General features: G+C 38.0%; 1 long non-coding RNA gene across 3 annotated transcripts; it reads left to right on the forward strand.

The window, feature by feature from the left end:
* Nucleotides 1-390: 390 nt before the first annotated feature.
* Nucleotides 391-8,221, forward strand: LOC126588480 (uncharacterized). 3 transcript variants are annotated; one of them, XR_007611482.1, is made up of 4 exons: nucleotides 393-1,031; nucleotides 1,222-1,709; nucleotides 6,043-6,295; nucleotides 7,385-8,221. It is a non-coding gene; the product is annotated as an uncharacterized LOC126588480 (long non-coding RNA). The 3 variants fall into 3 exon arrangements; XR_007611483.1 differs by having other exon boundaries at nucleotides 391-1,031; nucleotides 1,222-1,714; nucleotides 6,043-8,221; XR_007611481.1 differs by having other exon boundaries at nucleotides 394-1,031; nucleotides 6,043-8,221.
* Nucleotides 8,222-9,480: the final 1,259 nt, after the last annotated feature.

Here is a 9,480-nt window from a genome sequence, read left to right on the forward strand (position 1 = left end):
AATTATTGTTAAAAGAGTCTACTCATATCAAATTTATAAACATAAAGACGTCATTTGGTTTCTAAGATTAAGTTGGAATAAATTACTAGCTACTAAAACTCAGTTTTCGTCCACTGTTCATCATGTGAGAGGGGTTACTGTTCACCAGCAATGAACTCCCCAAACTGCCCTCCCATTCCTTCCTTCCCGGTTCTTTTCTCCCTCTCTGCTGCAGGAAAATGACCTTCTTGCCCTCGAATCCAACGTTTGTTTTTTTTTCTTCCACCCAAATGCTCTCCACGTGTTGATCATCGCTTCGGCCTTTCTTTGTCATTCCCCATTTTTCCTCCTCCGCACAGTGGAATGACATCCATCATGTCCACGCGTCGATCATCGTCAAAGGGCTCTGCTTCGACTCCTTCTTGACTTTTCCTCTGACTCTCCTTCAATTTGCGGTCTTCTCTCATCTCTCACTCTTTCTCATGCTTTCCTTCTGTACTGAAGAAGCCTTCCATCTATTTCGATCTCTCCCACAAACCCTTATGTTGCCAAAGCTTGCCTTCCCTCGCTCTTCGATCTCGACTTCCCTCTCTCACTTTCCTAATGAAAAAGACCAACCCAGTAGAAATTTCTCCAGTTCTTTCTTCAAAAACTACAAATCACAACAACCAAACTCCAAAAAAAAAAAAAAAAAAAAATCTAATTCGAAAAGCCATTTGCTTTTCCTTGGATTTGGGTTTTCCTTCGATTCCTACACTATCCAAACCTTTGCCTTGGGGCGTGGATCAAGTTAGGGTTTTCTCTGATGCTTTGCATGTGCTACATGTGTGAAAATGCCTTGCCTCTTCAGATCAGTCTACATCCCTGCTTCTATCACTCTCGAACCTAAATTTCTTTCCCTCTCAAACGCCACCTTTCTCCCTCTCCAACCTTGCGATCTTTGTCTCACAAATTACCAACCGCACTTTCTTGCTGAAAAACCACCCAATCTGTAGTAGCTTCTTTGGTTCTTTAGTTGGATGCGGGGAAATTTTGTACCCAAGCGTTTCCTAGTGAGTTTTACGGCTTTCTCAATATAGGTGTTTTAATTTCTTTTTTGTGATTTTGGATTTGTAGATGGGTTTTCTATTCAAATTTCTTTTTTGCGATTTTGGGGGTTTTGTTTGTACCCTTGGATCATGCATGTGGGTGTTTAATTTGACTGCATATGGATGTTTAATTCGATTTTGTTTTCAATTTCAGGGGACCCTGGATTTTCTTTTTCTTTTTTGGGCTTTTGTAATTCAAGGTGAGCAATTTCAGCTTCTCTCTTTGGGGCTATTGTGGAACCAAATTTTTAATTTTTATGATTGTGAAAGTTGAGTACGACACTTTGTTTAGTTTCCATTTAGTACATTAATGCATAACTTTGTTTTTCTCTCCTCCTTAAATTCATATATGGAAATAGGAAGTTTAAGGATCTTTGTTCTTGCTAATAGGTTTAATAATAATGACGTTTGGATGATCTTTGTTTCCAGGAAACTGATTTTAAAGAATGGTAGCTGGTGATTCAGGAAATAGTTAGATTTTTTAAAGCTGACACATGTTTTATGAATATCAGGCTTTAAGATACAATACTGTTCTAGGCTGTCATCCAGATTCCCAACTACACGTTTCCATGACAGTTTCAAATAGGTCCTTGAGATGATCAGATGCTATACTGAGCAGCCACCATCATAATAATTTTTAAGGTTAGGTATTGAGGTTTTTCCTTAACTTATTTTTCTCTTGAAATATGAAACATGTTGATGCACAAAACCGGATGGGTCTTAGAACAACGTAAATCCGACCGTGAATCTGCAAGAAAATAAATAACACAAGATGTATCGTGGTTCACCTCAAGGTTTAGGCTACGTCCACACTGATATTGTATTTCTCTGAGATGTTGAAGAGGGAGAGAGAGAGAGAGAGAGCTTCTCTATGATGTGAGAGCTCTGAGAGGGTGAGGGTATGGTCTAAGAATTGGCCTCTGAGGGTGAGAGTGAGGCTCTCCCAATGAAGAAAGTAAGGAGTCCTTTTATAGAATAAGGGCTCCTCACTTATTACATATTTGCCCCTTCCTTTATCACATAATTACATTTGAGGCCCCCGAGTATTTATACGAGATCTAAATACGGAGTCCCTAAGTATGGTATAAACAGTAGTCCCCCAAGTCTTCTGTCAAGAGAGTCTTTTAGCTGGAGACTTAAAATTCAGTCCATGTATGGGCCGAAGTAACTAGAAATCGTCTAGAATTGATACTCGATATGGGGCGGTGCCCAATCTGAAATGATGCTCAACTCGAAGTAGCACATGTTGCGAGGCTGCTCTGCTTGTGGCTTATGTTTCCTTGGTTGGCTCGGCTTGTGGCGTTGAAGGTGAGGGAGTCCATTTTCTAGAATAAGGACTCGCTCTTCAATACATAAATGGTGGGCTATAATTGATGCTCGTGGTGAGGAGGTTGCCCAGCTGGCGGCAATGCTCTCTAATGAATGTGAAGGAGTCCTTTTTATAAAATAAGGGCTCGTTCCTCAGTACATGAATAATGGATTATGAGTGATGCTCATGGCAATGCGGTTGCTCAGTTGGCGACGATGCTCTCTAATAAAGGTGAGGGAGTCCCTTTTATAAAATAAGGGCTCGCTCCTCAGTACATGAATAATGGGTGCTCTCTAATGAAAATGAAGGAGTCCCTTTTATAGAATAAAGGCTCGCTCCTCAATACATAAATAATGGGCTAAGTGCCCCAAGTATTTTTCATGAGGCCCAGTTAAGGCCCAATATATGGTACATAGTGTAGTCCCCCAAGTCTTCGGTCAATAGAGTCTGTTGACTGGAGACTTCAAATTGAATCCATGTATGGGCCGAAGTGGCGGTTGTTTGGATGCGGTATTTGTATACCCTGCACTGAAGCTTTGTAGGTGAAGCTTTGCAAGTGATGCTTTGAAGCTGGAGCTTTTGTAAATGAAGTTTTTGAAGCTAGAGCTCTTTAAATGAAGCTTTTGAAACTAGAGCTTTTGTAAATGAAGCTTTTAAAGCTAGAGCTCTGTAAATGAAGCTTTTGAAGCTAGAGCTTTTGTAAATGAAGCTTTCAAAGCTAGAGCTCTGTAAATGAAGCTTTTGAAGCTAGAGCTTTTGTAAATGAAGCTTCTGAAACTAGAGCTCTGTAAATGAAGCTTTTGAAGCTAGAACTTTTGTAAATGAAGCTTTCGAAGCTAGAGCTCTATAAATGAAGCTTTTGAAGCTAGAGCTCTGTAAATGAAGCTTTTGAAGTTGATTGACATGAGTGATGCTCATGTATGTTTATGAATGATTGACATGAGTAATGCTCATGAATGTTTATGTATGATTGATATGAGTAATGCTCATGAATGTTTATGTATGATTGACATGAGTAATGCTCATGTATAATTTGAAGTATTGGGCGTACTTTTGATCACCTAGTTGGTGATAATAGCGGCAGGCTGCCGAATAATTTGGAGTACTGGGCATACTTTTAATCACCTGGTTGGCGATAATAACGGCGGGGTGCGGAATAATTTTTTGTAGTACTGGGCATACTTTTGGTCACCTGGTTGGTGATAATAGCGGCAGGGTGCCGAATAATTTGTTGTAGTACTAGATGTACTTTTGGTCACCTGGTTGGTGCTATTTTGGGCTTATGGGCCTTTGCCCTCCACACAACATTCCAGCCCATTTTTGGGCTTTGCCGTTTTTTATTTTTATTTTTTATTACCCTCTGATGGGGTTTATATAGATGTCTCTAAAAGATAAGAAAAATAAATCACATCATTCAAAAACAAGAAAAGTAAATCACATCATTCTGGTGGGGTGTTTATTCCTTATTTTTGCTTTTCTCTTTTCCACCGCACCTTTCTTTTGCTTTTGTGTTTTCTCTGCAAATTTGAAGCTTGCCTCGCTTGAACCGACGAATAGGACTCATTGGTGACAGCTTGCACCTCCCTTTTTTGCTTTTGTTGTTCTCTTTTCCACCGCACCTCTCTTTTTTACTGCATTTATTATTTGTTGCTGAGGTCTAGGTGCTTTAGCCTTTGCAGATGGCAGACAAAAGTAAAGTAAAGTTCTCTTTACTTTGCTTTACTTTGCAAATTGCAGATGGCGGGGGCATGGACTTGTCTTTCTTCTCTTTTCCTCTTTACACACAGTCACAGTCAGCACCCCATTCTCCATCGCTGCCTTCACCTAATCAATCTTCACGTTCTCCGACAACCTGAACCTCCTTATGAACTTGCTGCTGCTCTTCTCCACCCTGTGCCACTTGTCGTTCTTATCCTCCTTCTGCTTGACGGAGTCGTGCAGGGCGTGGTTGTCGACGAAATCAATGTCGTCGTTGGTGTTGATGGAGAGGTCAACGGAGAACCTTCCCATCCCAAGGATAAAAACCAGCTAACAGAAACTCTCGACCAATACCCTTTTCGCGTGGCGTTGCTCGTCAACCTCATTATTTACATCGCAAGAATTAATGTCAAGTGTAACAAAACCACTGGGATTTGAATCATAAAGACCAGTGGTGCTCTCTCATCTGAACCACTTTCAGAAAGCTCAGACTCCGATGGCATGGCTAGGTAGAGTGAGGCAAAAGAAACCCGTTTTTATTTCCAGCATAGAGGTGGCCTATGATGCCAGTGCCGCCGATTGAGGTTTTCACGACGGGGATGACATCAGCCAACTCTGCCTCAAATGTGTTGTAGAAGTTCTCAAAGCCTCCGATGGAGACCAAACAATACGCATTCGTCAGCTTCGAAAACACCCCAACCTCGCACGAGTTCTCGAATTACACTCTGGTTGCCATGGATTGAGGGTGAAGCCTGACTGCAAGGTACAAGTGTGGGAAAAACTAGGGTTTTTGAAGGTTGAGCAAGAGAGATGGCCCACATTTCCCTTTGGAACAACCATCCTTGCGCCTTATGAGTTCCAAGAAAATTTGCAGGAGGGTCATACCACGGTCTAGGGAGGTGCAGTGGTCACGATACGCAGTGACGATGCAGTCCTTTTTGGTAATTGCGGCCTTCATGCCGATGGAGTCCTGTCGTACAGATGGCAAAACCCATGGATCAGCTCGGCCTTGTAGAGCGAATCGGTGGCGATTTCCATCCGGCGCATCAACGCCATGTCACGGAAGAAACGTCATAAGCTCATTGGGAGTGGTCTCGAGCGTGCGCGACAACAGCTCGCAGTTGTAGGTAGTGAAGGGAATATACGTCTCGATCGTGAGGGTAATGGAGTCATCAGCGGCGGTCGAGAAAACTGAGTGTTTTTTCGTGACAAAAAGTTTTTTTTTTTGGTGCACCTTCGCTTCTGTGTGTGTACAAGAAACTAGAGAGAACACAGAAGCCTAGAGGGGAGAGAGATAGAGGTGGTAAGGTTTTGGGTTTTGCAGTGACTGTGCAGGTGTTTGGTTCTTGGGTTTCTGCAGATTCACGGTGGACAATGGTGAGATGGAAAAATGAAAAAGAACCGACATAGCTTTTTGTGTCGATTCCTACAGACGGCGATAAATGTTGATGCACAAAACCGGAGGGGTCTTGGAACAACGTAAATCCGATCGTGAATCTACAAGAAAGTAAATAACATAAGATGTATCGTGGTTCATCCCAAGGTTTGGGCTACGTCCACACTGATATTGTATTTCTCTGAGATGTTGAAGAGGGAGAGAGAGAGAGAGATTCTCAGTGATGTGAGAGCTCTGAGAGGGTGAGGGTATGGTCTAAGAATTGGCCTCTGAGGGTGAGAGTGAGGCTCTCCCAATGAAGAGAGTAAGGAGTCTTTTTATAGAATAAAGGCTCCTCGCTTATTACATATTTGCCCCTTCCTTTATCACATAATTACATTTGAGTCCCCCGAGTATTTATACGAGATCTAAATATGGAGGCCCTAAGTATGGTACAAACAAAACCATATGATTTTCCTGCATGTTGGTGCATGTAAATAACACAATGTTTCATAATCTCTTATTTAGAGTTTTATAAATATGATCAAAATGGATATAATTTTGACAATAACCTAACATGGCTATTTTTGAAGGTAAAAGCGAGCGTTGTTCTCTTGGTCACTAGATGCCTCGAGAATTTATAGTCACTCACCCAACTTGGGGTTTGAGTAATCATGAATAAGTTGATTTCGTGTTACCATATGTTGTGCTAGTGAGAAGACTTTGAGATGGGATGGAGGACTAGAGATAGACGTTTGGATTTGAGAAAGACAATTGGTATTGAAAATTGAGATACCATATAGTGTATACCATGGCATGGTCGGTTCCAGCTTTTTCTCTTCCTTGGTATGCGTTATTTCTCCCTCTCTCTTAATTTTTTTTTCGTTTAATTTATTTCTGCAATTTGTGTGTGAAATTCTTGAAGTTGTTGGTTTTCTGTGTAGGATTTCTCTTCAATTTTGATTTCCCATTTAGAATAATGATCGTTTCATTTCCTTTTTTCTTTTTTCTTTGTTGGGGTTTTCAATTGCCATGTTTTAATTTTATTTTATTTATATGCAATTTGGTTCCTATAAAATAGAACAATTTCCTATATTTTCTGGATAATTCTTTTATCCCGTTTCTTCTGCGTTTAATTTTCTTAGGAAAATTTGTTTTGGAACCGAAAGTGTATGTCTCTTAATGTGATTAAATTCTGTTAACAAGGATTTTGGTCTTTAGATGTTTCATAGTAGAATTCTTATGGTGATAATTTCTGCCAATGTCTTTGTTTTTGTACATCTCCCAATTATATGTCAATTCAATGAATTGTGAAATTTTTGGTGTAGTGTATTCAATAAATTGGCCAAACAGATTGTTAATTAACAATGGTAATAGTTGATTTCACTTTGGAAAACTGTTGCTGGCCAAAGAGAGGTCACAATGTGCCATTTTGTATGAACTATATGTGAATAGGGATAGATTGTAAGGTGATTGAGGTTTGTGCATGTTATTACTATAAATACAAATGGATGGTGCACACAAATTACTAAAACTTCAAGCAAAAATAATAGACCCAGATACCAATTCACTTCAATTCCCAAACACCTCGATCCGTTCCAGCTTTTTCTCTTCCTTGGTATGCATTATTCCTCCCTCTCTCATTGTTTTTTTTTTTTCGTTTAATTATTTCTGGGATGTTGGAACCTAAATTCCAAAATTATTGTGATGTTGGAACCCAAATTTGGGATGCATGTAAACTGAAAGTTTTATATATTTGGATGATTTTATATGCATGATACCTATTGACATAGATAATGTCACCACTGTCCTCAAGCTAAAAGCTTGGTCTCTTTTCCATTAATTAATCTCATTTCTTTGCCTTCTAAAGCATTGAGTTATGTTTATGACATATCCCTTTCATTTTTCTTAGAAAATTCATCTTTGCTATGACAGTCCCTACTTATTGGCTTCACTAGGCTTTATATTTTTTTACCAATGATTGTGGAAAACATGATATGATAGATACTGCAATGAGAAAAGATGGCATATATGTGGTTGATGTCATTTTATAAACAACATGCAGTTTGATTTTGTGAAATTAGTGTCATTTCAGGTCGAGGATAATATGATCATTGAATCTGTTGTCAAGACATACTATAGTAAGGATCTTGCAATCATGAATTTGGTTGAAATGACTATTAGTAATGATTGAAGTGTTTAATCCTTTTGATTGTGGAACGTTTAATATTAAAAACTATTTAGTAATTATTCTTAATATATAAAGTGAATAATGAAGGCAAGCGAATTGAGGTGTTAACTTAGTTCTTAGATTGTTTGTGTATCAAGGTTATAGGTGTAATGATTCTCAATTAAATTCTCTAAATTCTAATGTTGAATTCATTCTTCTATTTGTTTCATTATATGATATGGGAGGGCATAACTTTTTTTTTTTTGTTTTTATTTTTTTTAACTTTTTTAAGGTTTTCTGAACCCCTTACTTTTGAACGTGCAAGTCATCATGAAAAAAATCAAGATTATGAAACGTTGAAGGTGCTATAGATTATGAAAAGATTTTGTACGCTTTATTTGGCAGGTATTCACTCAATATTACATTTGTAATTGATGTAATTGATGCAGTTATCGTTACTCCAACTTTTAAGTAAACAATTATTTTCCCCTTTCTACTTTGAAAAAATAGAATTCTCTTTAGACATTTAAATTTGTTTCATTCATGATGAGGTTGTGTATAAATTGCATTGGTTGCATTGGCGTTCGTAACTCAATTTTTTACTCGAACATTGTTTTTTAATATTGTAGTTGCATAATCTTTCATATAATTTTCAACCTCGCAGCAACGTGCAGGTACAAATTCTAGTTTGCTACTATATTCAAGTTCTAAAGGTAGAATGAATGATTTCTTTTATTTAGAAGGGATCATAACATAAGAAGATTAAGCATGAAAAAAACTTATTTCTTGTAATACTACTTTTTATTAAAAAGGTAAAATAAATAAGTTTTCTCAATGAGTAATACACATATTCTCTTCTACCCTCAAGTTAAATTTATTTTTATTTTTCAAAATCTTATAAACTAAACGTAACCAAATTGTGTGAGATACATGTCTCCCCGGAATCATAGTTTTGCTCAAAAACTTTAATCAAAGAAAAGAAGAGTGGATCGAGCACTAGGTTGGTGAGGATCTCTCGTCTTTTGCTTTTGCTTGGCCCTGCTGCATGACAAACACCAAGATCCTTTTTAGCCTATCATTTTTTACAAGTACTACCAAATACCAAATACCAAACCCCACTTTTGGCTTTACGTGCAAGTCTTGTCCAACTGTCGTTATATTACATAAATATTATAATATAATAATTTACATGTTTACCATGCAGCGTCAATCGGAGGAGGATTGTATGTCCTCCAAGTTTCCGTGCCCTCTCATGCCCTCCTGATTGTGTGGTCACGGTTAAACCACGTTAATATTTTATATTATTATTCATTTTTGTCTTATTATCGTTATAAAAAAATAATATAAAATATTAACGTGGCTTAACCGTGACCACACAAAACAGGAGGGCATGGAAGGGCACCGAAACTTGGAGGGCAAACAATCCTCCTCCACGTCAATCATATCATCGCGTCACTTGACTTGATGCTTTTTTTCTACTTTTCTTCAGCAAAACCCAACCAAGATAACTAGCTCAAGTTGTATAGTTTTCCAATTCGTATAAGGAACTCTGGTTTAATCAAACTCTCGTTGTAACTTAATTCTGCTCATTTTCTTTAATTTCTTTCACGGTTTGATGTTAATTCTAGTTTTATCGAACTCTTAACTTAATCTAATTCTAATTATTTTTATAATTTCTCTCACGGTATGATGTTAACTCTAATTTTATCGAATTGATTGTCTTATCAAAGTTCTATGCAATAATAAGAAAATTGTTATAGTGACACTATAAGTCTATAAATCTAAAACAATGTCAAACACCAATTTTTCGATGACTTTAGCATCACATTGATATGTCACATGATGTTACCGTCACGCACAA

Source organism: Malus sylvestris, chromosome 11 (assembly GCF_916048215.2).
Source record: "Malus sylvestris chromosome 11, drMalSylv7.2, whole genome shotgun sequence".
In the NCBI taxonomy this organism is placed as follows: domain Eukaryota; kingdom Viridiplantae; phylum Streptophyta; class Magnoliopsida; order Rosales; family Rosaceae; genus Malus; species Malus sylvestris.